This window comes from Macaca fascicularis, chromosome 2 (genome assembly GCF_037993035.2).
Source record: "Macaca fascicularis isolate 582-1 chromosome 2, T2T-MFA8v1.1".
NCBI classification, from domain to species: domain Eukaryota; kingdom Metazoa; phylum Chordata; class Mammalia; order Primates; family Cercopithecidae; genus Macaca; species Macaca fascicularis.
Window position 1 is genome coordinate 199,300,824 of NC_088376.1, and position 14,357 is coordinate 199,315,180.

The following is a 14,357-nucleotide window of genomic DNA, read 5'->3' on the forward strand; positions in this document are numbered from 1 at the left end:
ACTAGTTTTCATTCCCACCAGCAGTGTAAAGTGTTCCCTTTGCACCACACCCATGCCAACATCTATTGTTTTTTAATTCTGGCTGTTCTCACAGGAGTAAACTGGTATTGCCTTGTGGTTTTGATTTGCACTTCCCCAGTCGTTAGTGATGTTGAGCATTTTTTCATATGTTTATTGGCCATTTGTGTATCTTCTTTGGGGAATTATCTATACATGTCCTTAGCCCACTTTTTGATGGGATTGTTTGGTTTTTTTTCTTGCCTATTTGTTTGAGTTCCTTGTGGGTTCTGGATAGTAGTCCTTCATCAGATTGTAGTATCATTCGAACTCCATTTATTTTATTTTATCCATTAATAATAATATTCCAAAAAGGCGATCCAAAGGCTTCACTAGTCTTCCAAAGAGTCTGTAGGTTAAAAGGACAATGTAAGAAAACCTCTGCGAATGGAGGAAGCTCCCTAGTAAAGTCCAATTGCTACTCTTAATGATACCTTACTGTTTTGTTGTACTTAGGGGTTTACAAAGAACTCTTATGTACATTTTATGCCTTTGTTCTTAAAACTTTTTGTTCAAACTAGTGGGGAGGACCAGACGGTGCAAGCAATAAAGGGCATTTTCTGTAGAGAATTTAAACACAATAATAAAACCTACTAAAAATCATCCTCCTTACTAATGTTACCATATCTTGACAATTTTAAATAATATGGTAATAAAATATTCCAAAATACTCTCCTCCAAAAATGTTTTGTTCTTTTCTAATCAATATTTGTGGCTATAATTTCTTCTATGATTGCCATTATAGTTTAGTGCATAACTGAGGAATTTTCTGTAAGTTATTCAGACTTTATTGAGTTGTAATAATATATCTGGAAGCAGAAAATAAGAGCATTTTTGTTTCTTACCCTTTAATAAACAATGTATTCAACGTGAACAGTAATACAAAGAACTCCCAGTTACAGAAGCAGAACCTCACCCAGGCTTATCTACATGTAGACTAAACAAAATGTTCATTTTGAGATAAAGTATGTAGTAGTTCAGAAATTTCCAAGCTCACTTTGGATGCAGTTTGTCATTCTGACCCTTATGGTTCAAAACACACCTGCATTTAAAAGTTGATTTGATGTAAACAATTATAACTCAGAATAAAGATTTTTTTTTAAAAAAAAGCAATTGAGTTGACCGGGCGCGGTGGCTCACGCCTGTAATCCCAGCACTTTGGGAGGCCGAGGCAGGTGGATCACAAGGTCAAGAAATCTAGAGTATTCTGGCCAAGATGGTGAAACCGCGTCTCTACTAAAAATACAAAAATTACCTCAGCGTGGTGGCTGCGCCTGTGGTCCCAGCTCCTCGGGAGGCTGAGGCAGGAGAATGGCGGGAACCCGGGGGGCGGAGCTTGCAGGGAGCCAAGATGGCGCCGCTCACTGCAGCCTGGGCCACAGAGCGAGACTCCGTCTCAAAAAAAGAACAGAAAAAGCAATTGAGTTACTTTAATACTCTCATGCCTTTGGAGTATCTATTCATTTCATGACTATATTACTGAAAACAATTTTGTTGCATACAGTTGGACATATTAAAATGACTCATTTGGGATGTCAAATATAAGCTGCATCCTTCCTGAGACAGTATCAGCAAGTTTTGTTTCTCCCGGTTTTCCTAGATAGTGTTACCTTTTCCAAAATCACCTAGCAATTAAGGAACAGAAATTAACAAAAAACAAATCTGATTTGCTAGGCTAGTGTTCTTATTTTTAGGCAACATGCTAATAGATCTTTCATAGAAAATGCACTTTATTGTCAAATAAATTAGGAAAATGCAAAGTTATACAAATTTATTTAGAATAAAGTTTAAAGATTATTTAAATATATTATATTATACATCCTAAATCTTCAAGGAGTAGGTTGGTGTTTCACCAACTTATTTGAAGCACAAATTATTTCTTTTTTTTCCAAAAATAATGTCCTAAATCTAATTTAACACCATGCATAAGACAAACAAACAAAATATGTTTTAAAATTTATGTGTGGCCTTCCTAAAGTACAAAGTAAGGAGATGTTTTAATAGCTAATGCTACCTAACATTCAATGAGCACTTACCATGTACTCTTTTGAGAACTTTGCATTTATGTTTCCATTCAACCCTCACCTAACCATCTGCAATAGATGCTATTACCTCAATTTTTAAAAATGAAATAACTGAGGCATATCAAAGTAATAGGACTTGTCCAATGCCAGAGAAAAAATAAAAGTGAAAACAAGATTGCAGCCTAAAAAGCCAGCATGCTTCACAGATTTTCAATTATTGTTTAAAAATTTATGATGTCTGACTTGTTGCTATGTAAACTTTTTCTTGTGGTATACAGTCACTTAGAGATTCACTTAGCACATGAGTGACTCTCTTACTAACACTTTGGAGTTTGTACACACTTGAATTGTCTTTACTACAGACATCTAAATGGGATCTTGTATAAAGCTTGAAAGAGCATGAGGTCATTTGTTTTTGACTAACATGTATCTAGCTTCTGCAACTGGAGAAGGTTGAACAGGTCACTGTCCTTATCTGTAAAATGAAATAATTCATAATATATTTGTTAATATTAATAATTGTAAGATAAAAAATACTTTATAAACTATTAAACACTTCACACGCATGAGCTGTGCTTTACTCATTTTGCTGTTTTCAGAACTCACACATATTTCTTAGACATATAATTTATTGCTCTCTGGCTAATGGGAAGCTGGTATTCGGTATGAAATGCATAATGCAGTCCTGGATATAAAGAGTAATTTTTTTTTCTGTTTATTAAGGGTATGCTTATTAAACTATCTAGGATTTTTATTCTAAATCAAGAATGTATTAGTATCCTAGGGCTGCCATTACAGATTAAAACAACCTCTGTATCTTAAAACAATTGAAAATTATTGTCTCAGAGTTCTGAAGGCCAGAAGTTCAAAAAGGAATTAAATTACATTAATACTATTATTGTCTTGGAGTATTTACATTCCATGACTATCACTGAAAATAATTTTGTTGTGTACAGCAGGAGGTATTAAAAATGATTCATTTTGGATCTCAAATATAAGATGTATCCTGCTGAGACCATTTCAGCAGGTATTATTTCTCCTAGTTTTCCTAGATGGTAAGACCTTGTCAAAAATCACCTAGCAATTAAGGAACAGAACTTAACAAAAAAACAAATCTGATTTGCTAGGCTAGTGTTCTTGTTTATAACCAACGTGCTAATACAACCCTAGGTAGAATTGGTTCCCTCTGGAGTCTCTGAGAGACCATTTACTTCATGGCGCTCTCCTAGCTTCCAATGCCTGCTGGCCACCCTTGGCATTCGTTGGCTTGGGCTGCATAACTTCAGTCTCTGCCTCAGTCTTCACATGGTCTTCTCTCTGTATCTGTCATAGGCCTGTGTCTCTCCAATCTCCTACTTTCTCTTATAAAGAACACTAGTCTTTGGAGTTAGGGTCCAACTTACATATAAAACACCTGTATCTTAATTATGTCTGCAAAGACTTTACTACTTCCAAATAGGGTTTCATTCACAGGTACTAGAGGGTAGACTTGGGTATATCTTTTTGGATATACCCACTTGTGTTTTAATTCAGTGTGTCCACTTCTGTCTTGAACACTCTCCCACATCCACTCTCACTCCCTAGCACCTTCCTCTTACCTAGCTAATACCTAATTTTCCTTTAGTTCTTAGTTTAAAAGCTCCTCTTTCAAGAAGAACTATCTAACCCCCAGATTAGATTAGATAACTCATGATAGTAAATTCTAAGCCATCAAACCTTAATTATTATAATATTCCTTTTTTAATGGTTGTCTTCACCAGACAGAAGCTTTGGTTGACCAGGAAACCATCTCACATTTATATTCCTTGTGACAGCTAAAAGCCAAGCACCAAGAGAGGACTCTATCCATAGTAATTTAATGAAACCCAAATAAAATTAGTTTTTAAATTTCCCCAGAAAATTAGTTTAAGAGTTAAAATAATAAAGTTGCATTTTGGTTTTGCTCTCCTTCTTTGCTTAAGGAGCTCACCAACTCCTAACGTTTGAAATATCTCAAAGTAGTACCTCTTCTCTCATCAGTACCTGAAGTCCTTAGCTCTGGTTCCATGACTACTTTTAATATGTCTGTATGATATATCCTAGTATGAGAAAATAGGTGAGTTCCACGTAGAAGAATAATTTACTCAGACATAAATCAAAAGTCATATTTGTTATTGGATATATTTAAGGATTGACCCCAGATTCTTGGATAGGCCTAAAGAGGGACATCTGACTTCTGGGTTGTTCTAAAATTGTCGATTTCTTGGCCCCCTCTGAATCTCTAATTCTAAAATCTAGGAAGTATGACATTGAGCAGGATTGTGGGAAATTGCCCATGAGGTTGGAGGGAGAGAAATCCATATCAATGAGGTCATTTCTGATTAATAGGTTTTCTCTTTAAAAAACACTCCCATGCATTCATTTGGGCACACATTTTCTACTCAGTGTTTCTTCCTGGATAAATTTTTTATTATTAATATTATTTTTATTATACTTTAAGTTCTGGGGTACACACACAGAACATGCAGTTTTGTTACATAGGTATACACGTGCCATGGTGGTTTGCTGCACCCATCAACCCGTCATCTACATTAGATATTTCTCCTAATGTTATCCCTCCCTAACCTTCCACCCCCCAACAAGCCCCGGTGTGTGATGTTCCTCTCCGTATGTCCCTGTGTTCTCATGGTTCAGCTCCCACTTTTGAGGGAGAACATGCAGTGTTTGGTTTTCTGTTCTTGTGATAGTTTGCTGAGAATGATGGTTTCCAGCTTCATCCGTGTCCCTGCAAAGGACATGAACTCATCCTTTTTTATGGCTGCATAGTATTCCATGTTGTAGATGTGCTACAGTTTCTTTATCCAGTGTATCATTGATGGACATTTTCAAGTGTGATGAAAAGGAATCAAAATTTTTTGTAAATTCAGAAGACCTTGGTCAAAGAAAATTTGAAATTTTTAAAAATAATTTTTTATAGGAGTAAACCATGTTAGTCATTAATAATGAACCTCCAGTTTCTTGCTTTAACAAACCACCACTAATGCAAACCTATATGATGATTCTTTAACATAATATAGTGAGAAAAAAGATATCTTTTTAGTTTATTAAATCAATGAATTCATAATATATCTAATATAGATAGAAATTAATACTATATGCTGAAGCATGAGGTATAGTCTGCAAATATTTTTTCCAGTTTTATAGGTTGTCTCTTTGCTCTGTTGACTGTTTTCTTTGCTGTGCAAAAGCTTTTTAGTTTAATATAATCCCATTTATCTATTTTTTATTTTATTGCCTGTGGTTTTGAGGTCTTATCCAAGAAAATTGTTGCCCAGTGTAATGTCATAAAGCATTTCCCCTGTGATTTTTTTTTCCAGTGATTGTATAGCTTTGGGTCTTACATTTGAGTCTTTGATACTTTTGATTTCATTTTTGTATATGGTGAAAGATGAGGGTGCAGTTTCATTCTTCAGCCTGTGGGTATCCAACTCTTCCAGCATCATTTATTGAAGAGACTTTTCTCTCCCAAATGTGTGTTCTTATCACATTTGTTGAAAATCAACTGGCTTCTGATTCTACTCTACAGGATATACACAATAAATCAATATCATTTTATTATAATTGTTCATTAAATCCTTGAAGACAAATATCCTCAGAATTTAAAAAAATATTTACTGTATTAATCTGTTCTCATGCTGCTAATAAAGACATACATGAGACTGGGTAATTTAAAAAGGAAAGAGGTTTAATTGACTCACAGTTCCACATGGCCGGGGCAGGGGGAGCTTCATGGCAGAAGGTGAATGAGCAGAAAAGTCACATCTTCCATGGCGGCAGACAAGAGAGCTTGTGTAGGGGACAAGCTCTCTTTTACCATTTATAACACCATCAGATCTCTTGAGACGTATTCACTACCACAAGAGCAGTATGGGGGAAAGTGCCCCCATTATTAAATTATCTCCACCTGGCCCCACCTTTGACATGTGGGGATTATTACAATTCAAGGTGAGATTTGGGTGGGGACACAGCCTAACCACATCAATTCCCTTAAAAACATTTAACAGTTTTTAAAAACTCTTTCTCATAGTTCATTGTTGCTCCTTCTCAGCCACTTCTCCATTCTGGACACTTTATATGGATGTCCTATTCCAAAATACTATATTTTTAAATGACCAATCGTTGGCTTCGATCCTGGTACTGACACTTTTTTTTTAACCCATATAAAAGAAGAAAAAAATTGTCCTTAGTTCAGATTGTTGTAACTTTGTTTTAAGAGCACTTCTATTTTAAAATAAAGATTTGCCAAAATATAATACATATTACCAACATTTATTAGGTGCTAACTATCTTAGTGTTGGTTGTATGTTATTTCAGTCATTTCCTCCTCACAAGTCATGTGAAATGATTTTCTTCATTTTATAGAAAAGAAAATTAAACTTAGAGTAGCCAAGAAAGCTGCCCAGGCAAGCACAGTTTTGTGGCAGGGTTGAAGTTTAAATCCAGCTGCTGATTTCTACCCAAAGCTCATGATATATATGAATGTTGTACCTACATTTCTTCTTAATTTTAAAGTCAATTTTTTCAGGTCATTCAATTTTAAAGGCAAACCCATAGCAATCCCTCCTTTTAAGTTTTGTTTTTGTTTGGTGTTTTGCTTTTTATTTCCTATAGTTCCACCACCATCGTGACTTCTAACCTAAGCATAATTTCCAGTTACTTCTCATTGTTTCGGTTTATACTAATCTCAATTCATTCTTTTTTTTTTTTTTTTTTTTGAGACAGAGTCTCGCTCTGCCGCCCAGGCTGGAGTGCAGTGGCGTGATCTCGGCTCACTGCAAGCTCCGCCCCCCGGGTTCCCGCCATTCTCCTGCCTCAGTCTCCCGAGTAGCTGGGACTACAGGCGCCGCCACCGCGCCCGGCTAGTTTTTTGTATTTTTTAGTAGAGACGGGGTTTCACCGTGTCAGCCAGGATGGTCTCGATCTCCTGACCTCGTGATCCGCCCGTCTCGGCCTCCCAAAGTGCTGGGATTACAGGCTTGAGCCACCGCGCCCGGCCTCAATTCATTCTTTATACTGCTTCCAGATTAACCTGCATATTGATTTTTTGCTAATTTTCCAATTCTATAAGTTCTGGTAACTTTCTTGATAACTTGCGTACTCACTTTTTAGTCTTTCTAAATTCTTTATAAACCATTCTTTCTCCCTCAACTAAATGTATGCCCCATTATTTTCCAATAGAAATTTGCCACTGATAATCAAACTGATTTCTACTTTGACCTGTTCACATTCACTGAGTCGTTTTACCTTCCCATTTTGTCTTGTTAGTAAGTTGTTAAGTAGATTGTAAGTACTTGCTGAGTGCCAAATGCTTTTTTTAAATGAAATTTGCATGCATAATCTCATTTAGTCTTCACAACACTTCTATGAAACAAAGGAAAGGGTCGAGGTAATTAACATTTATTATACTCTTATATTTACCTTTTAAAATTAAGAGAGACTAAAATTATCTCTTTCCATCCTCAATATGACCCAAACTAAAACACTGAGAAGTTTAAGAGCTTCCCTAAGCAATCAGTGAAAGACTGAGATTGGTTTAATGAAGGTCTGTACAAATCCAATTCCAGGTTCTTCTCATTTCGTATTTTCTCCTTGGAGGCAGGAACTGGTCATTCTCATATCTTCTCATTGCTTCATACAGTATATATTTATTTTAGGGGCTCAATAAAAAATTGAATGATTGCTATTTTCCTTCATGCTCTTCCCACTGTTTGTTCAAATTCTCTCTAGTTTCAAGTTCTATTTCTTTGATTAAGCTTCTCACTTACACAGAGGTACCTTTCTCTTGATTACATGTGACTTACATCTAATAATTAATATATTTAGTTACTATGAATTATAGGGCAAAGTAGGTAGCATGGCCTCTGACCCGATTGTTCAAATCCTGTTGTGCCATGTGACTTGAAAAAGCCACTTAACTTCCCTGTGCCTCAGTATTCTCATGTGTAGAATATGGATAATTATAGTACACTTTTCAATTGTTAAAAATATTAACAAAGCAGTAATGATTTCTAAGAGGCTTAGAACAAAGTCTCACATAGTATAACAAAGGATGTGCTCAGCATCAGGTACTTTAGGTATTGGGGCTATGACAGTGATTGAAATCAGTAGCATTCTTATTTTCATGGAACTTTTAGTCTGCCACTTAAATGTTACTGGTTTGTGTCATTATATATTTGTTTTATGAGTCCAGCTTGTCTTTCTGTCAATGTGTGAAGCTTCTAGAAGTAGTAAATTAGTCCAGACATTGCTCCCACCTGTGCTTAAGCACAGTAGGAGGCATATGATAGGCGTTCAATGAACCCTTTGGCTGTCTGTGCTGGTGAGATGGGGGGTTCCCTAACCTCCGCTCACAGGATGTGCCACAGTGGTGTGACTCCTCTGTTCATCTGTTGGTCTTTGTGCTCAAACTCCTTACAGGAGGGGGAGCAGGCAGGTGAGCCAGGGTGAGCGCTTTCAGGCTGTGGCCCCATGGCAGTGTGTAGGGGTGTTACAACGTTCCTTTAGCCCTGCCAGCCAGGAATAGCTTAAGTGTTCAGCTCAGTGCCCACTTGCTACCCAGGTTCTTGTCTGGCGTCCAGGAAGAATCAGGTCACACGGACAAAGGGAAGGATGGTAAATGTGAGGGATTTTATTGCCAGATGGAGTTGGCTCCCAGTGCGATGGGTGGTGAGCCCGAAAGGGGATGGAGTGGGAAGACGATCTTTCTCTGGAGTTCCACTGCCCCACAGCCAATCTCCTCTCCAACCATCCTTTTGACATTCAGACACTCCTCTTCTCTCCTTCTCTATCATGTTGCCCTTCTGTTCCTTTGTTCTTCTGCTTGTCTGCTCATGGAGCCTGGTGTCTGGGGTTTATGTGGGTATGGGAGAGGGGTTTGTGCAGGGCCAAAAGGCAACATTTGGGCACAAAAACAGGAATGTCTCTTCCCATTTAGGGTCATGGGTCTCCAGGTCTCCTTTGCCAGGGAACTGCCCTCTTCTACTCAGTATGTCTGTCTTCTGTCTATTTCACTGGCACCAAAGTAAGCCGAGAACAATTTAGAATCATGGTCTAATGTACACTACCCAGGTCAATATCCATTATCAAACACCTTCCCCCCTGGATTTTCTTGCATGCTTCTTGGGACTGTGCTGTTGCAGAGATGTGTCTTTCATGACGAAGAGGCTCTAACTTCCCTACAAAGAGCAAACATTTACCTTTAGGGAATTACTGCATTTTCCCACTAGTACCACATGTCTCTTCCAGAGCAATGTCTTCCAATATTGGGTTGGTATTACTAACCTTCATTTTGTGTTCTTTTTAGATGAACTGATTCTCATCCCTTAACCTTTACTAGTATCATAGTTTCCACCCTCTTAGTCATTTTGACCAAGCTTCCTCTGGATATATTCCAATCAATTCCTGAAATAGTCCTGCTCCTGAAGAATACAGAGAACACTATTTCTGATACCCTTTTGCAAAGGTAGATATTGACACCAAAGTATTATGAGTTGTACTAATTGATTTCTCTAAGTAAATTAGTAAATCATTTTTAAGTGAATTAACAGTTTTCTGGCAAACACTAAAAGATATAGCATATAGTCACTCATTAAGCTACCAGTTTCTCTTAAATGGCTCATGTCTGAGATGCTTTATTACTCTAGTACCTACCCTACTGAAAAACACCTCTAAGATACACTTGAATCTACTAATTAGGTGGATACATCAGGCTCCTTGCCTCTAGATTTAATATATTACCTGATAGAACTCTTCTTGTAATTTAACAATAATTATTGAGCTTCATTGCACTCTTAAATAATAAGCTAGCTCATTTAACTTGTGAAATGAGCTATAGCAATCTCTTTGTCTTTCAAATCAAAAGGGACAATCTGTCTAGGCTTCATAGGTACTATTTGTTTTTGAAGAAATTTAAAAAGAATTATAACTAAAATACAAGGACAAATGTACTGCACAAATAGAAATGACATGCGTTTTTCAACTAAGATTCATATGACCATTTAGATAATACCATTGAAAACATTATTTCTTAAAGGAAGCCATACGTTGTTGTAAATGTCACTAACTATAGTCTGTATTCTTTCAAATATCTGTATGTAAACTAAGCAGATACATTTTGTCAAATATACATTCATATCCTTCAGCAGTAAAGACAATCTCGTGGTCACAGAGAAAATAAATAAATGTCAATTTCAGGGAGGTTTGGGGTGGATCTCAACATTTTAAATTTAGACACAAGTGTTTTTTTTCAAAAGAGATTGCAAATATTAATACTAATTCATTATCATATATCATATCATAAGCTGCCTAGGGTGAAGATTGTTTAAAAATGACCATAAGAAAAATGAAAGAGCATTCTAATTATTATTGTTGTAGTTTATTATTGGAAGCTGATAATTTTCTGAGGGAAAAATTAATGAAAGAGTAAAAAGATAAACTTTTATATGATAAATAATGAGAGTCTTCTATTCCATTAAGAAACGTTCCAGGAATTTAACCCTGCTCATGTAAGAAAATTTACATATATGAAAAATACATTTTCTTGTGACTCTGGAGAATTTAGTCAGGTAAATAATTTTAACAAAAGACCTTCTACATTGCAATGGGCAAACAACTTTAAAAATATTTTAGAAGCAATCAGGGTCACAGTGAAATTAGTAAGCCATCATACTCAAAATCTACTGATAAATAATGAAAACACTTCAAAGAATTGACCAAAATGAATCCCAAATTACTGGACAGGTATATTATATCCAACAATGAAGTAAATATTTAATTTGATATAAAAACATTATATTATTTGAGAATTCAAAAAGTTAACACATTTTGAAGCAGAGTAACATGAAAGTTTCTGAACAATTGGTTAATCTTGTAGACAAAATGCGTAACCAGCATAATAAAGGAAAACACCACTAAGAAAATGAAATTGGAAGAGGTAAATGATAGTGCCTGAGGGGATCTTTTTTGCGAGAGTTCTGAGTGGAGACAGTTTAGAGATCCAGCTAGCATTCCAAGACAATCACTGTTAAAACAGACTATTAATAAATAATGTTCTTTGTTTTAATAGGCACCCCTGTTACATCTATGAACAGATAAAGATATCCTCAGTATTTTCATAGAAAGTGCATAAAATATAATTTATACAAAATGTTTATGCCATACAACAGGAAAAAAAGCAGTTGGTGCAGCCTGAATTCTACGTATCTGTTATTAAGAAAACGATTCAAGTTTAACTAGGAGTGCCCTTAGAATTCTACTTTCTAAACACAACAAAAATGTCACACATTCTTTAAGGATTAGGGCCCTCTCTCCTCTTTGCTTTCTAATCCCGAGGAGGTGCCGTGAGTCTACAGCTGCCCAAAGACTTTGCTATGTGATTAAAGCCAGAAGAGCTGCTGGAAGATTAGCATTATGTGTAGAGTACCTGCACCTATGAAAGAATTAATGCCTGCTTTTGTAAAATTTTTCACAGAGAGTATTGATCATAATCCTTTCTTCAAAAGCCATAGCACATAAGTGACAAAAAGTAGATCAATTTAAGTTCATCAAAATTATAAAATTTGTGTAATAATGGACTTCATCAAGAAAGTAAAAGATGACAAATAATGGGAAAATATATGCAAATCTGTAACTGATATAGAACTTGTATCCAAACAACATAAGAAATACTTAAAACACAAATAACTTTTTTAAATGCACAAAGGATCTGAATAGATGTTTTTCTAAAGAAGATATACAATGGCTGATAAGCACATGAAAAGATGTGTAATATCATTAGGGAATTGCAATTCCAAACCCAAACGAGATATCCCTTCACATCCACTAGGATGACTATAATGAAAAAGGCAGATAATAACAATAGTTAGCAAGAAGTGGAGAGATTGGAATACTTATGCGGTGCTGGTAGAAATTTAAAATAGTGCAACCGCTTTGGAAAACTGTTTGGCAGTTCCTTGATTAAATAGAGAGTTGCCATGTGACCCAGATATTCCACTCCTAGTTGTATATTCAAGCTAAATGAAAATGTGTGTTAACACACAAAAAACTTTTACACAGATATTTATAACAGAATTATTCATAACAGTCAAAAAGTGAAAACAACCCAAGTATCAATTAACTGGTGAATGGACAAATATCATACATTTAGACTGTGTTTTGGGGTCAATAAAAGGGAATTAAGAACTGATGCATGCTACAACATGGAAGAACCTTGAAAATATTATATGAAGTGAATGAAGTGACTCACATAAAGATCTTATACCGTATAATTCCATTTATATGAAACTTTTGGAAAAGGCAAATCTATAGAGATGGAAAGGAGACGGTTGCTTAGGTCTAGTGGGAATGGACATGAATGAGTAATGACTGTTAATGAGTTTGAGTTTCATTTTAGCATGTGAAAGTGATCTAAAATTGATTACGGTGATGGTTGTACAATTATTTAATATAATAAAAACCATTAGGTTGTATACTTTAGGTGAATTGAGAGGTTTGTGAATTATATAAGAATAAAACATTTTAATTGTAAAAATGTTATATCATACATTTCCAGACCACCATCAGTTCAACTATTTCAGTATTCCTTTAATGAGAATAATTATTAATCTGGGCTTAAGGATTATTCACGGTTTGTTTGGATTGTACTGTCTTTTTTGGTTAGTAGATTCTTCCAAATGTTATGCTATAATAAAGTTACCATCTAAAGTTGACTTCAAGCTAATCTATGTGGAAATAACCCAGGAGAAAAATAATCAAATTTTAAAAGCAACTTCCTTCCTCTTTCTTTTAACTGTCTACATTTCTTAAATTGCGGGAGAGGGTCACATCACTTGAGTAATGATGCATTTCATTACAGTTGCTTGAAAAGGTTTTTTGTTTTTGTTTTGCGTGATCTCGGCTCCCTGCAAGCTCCGCCCCCCGGGTTCCCGCCATTCTCCTGCCTCAGCCTCCCGAGGAGCTGAGACACAGGCGCCGCCACCACGCCCGCTAGTTTTTTGTATTTTTTTTTTTTTTTAAAGTACAGACGGGGTTTCACCGTGTTAGTCAGGATGGTCTCGATCTCCTGACCTCGTGATCCGCCCGCTCCGGCCTCCCAAAGTGCTGGGATTACAAGCGTGAGCCACCGGGACTGGCCTTGAAAAGGTTTTGACAGTGATTAGACAATAAGAAAGAAAGTTAACATACCAAGAAAATTCAGAAATAGTTTTCAACAAACTAAAAATAACATGAACATTAAATAACTTGACATTAAATACATTCTGTATCTTAAAATTGTTAGATAAACCAGGAACCATGTCTAAAGTATAGCAATAGTGTATCTACGTGTACTCTATGCAGTTTGCGTAAATAGTAACATGGATTTCTATTTCACAGGTGACAGTACACCACAGATTTTCATTAATTCATCCACTCACTTCTTTATTCATGAAACTGAGTGCTAACTACATGATAAAATCAGACAGGTACAAAAAATACCAGATGATTAGAGTGTAGATACTGTTTTCACACTGCTAGCAAACCTCAAAGCTGTTTCTGATTTCCTAATGTTGCACTGAAGGAGACTTGTTTGAAAAGCTGTATATTCTTTGTATTATTTCATAGGTAACTTTATTTTCTTTCCAAAAGTGCTTCATTGTCTAGTAATTCTACACAAAAATGCTTCATTGTCTAGTAATTCTACACAACTTTAAAAAATTTACTTGTCTTTTGAAAGGTTACACATATAGTCCCTCCTTTCCATTGTCATTTGATGTGTCACCTCATATTCTATTATCAAACAGTGATTTCTTAAAATCTACTCTACTACACAAGTAATAGAACAAAATAAAAACTTTACATTCTCCAACATGCCTTTGAAAGTGTGTGGTTTCCATTTTTCAAAGTTATCATCCAGTGTAGTTCATATAACTTGCACATATGTTTAATGACAACATAGATACAAGTGTTTAGCCTGCTTTTTCTACCCTACAATCCATAAAATCCATAACTATCTTTCATTTGGCTATAATGTTCAACTTTATGTTACTTATCACATAATACTACTACTTTGACTCATATACCAAAATTGATTTAATTATAACCTTATTTTTATCATTATATTTGCCAATATTAACTTAATATATAAATGATAGCAATAGATTGATAGATTGGACAACAACATTTTTGCTTAGTTTGAATTGTTTTTTAGGAAAAATTCTTTACACAACTATCTTTTTGACAAATCATAGGAGAATTTTTATG

General features: G+C 35.5%; 1 protein-coding gene across 2 annotated transcripts in view; it reads left to right on the forward strand.

The window, feature by feature from the left end:
- The window catches only part of ROBO1 (roundabout guidance receptor 1), a 1,154,304-nt gene that overhangs the window by 296,525 nt on the left and 843,422 nt on the right, over positions 1–14,357 (forward strand). The window lies entirely within an intron of this gene.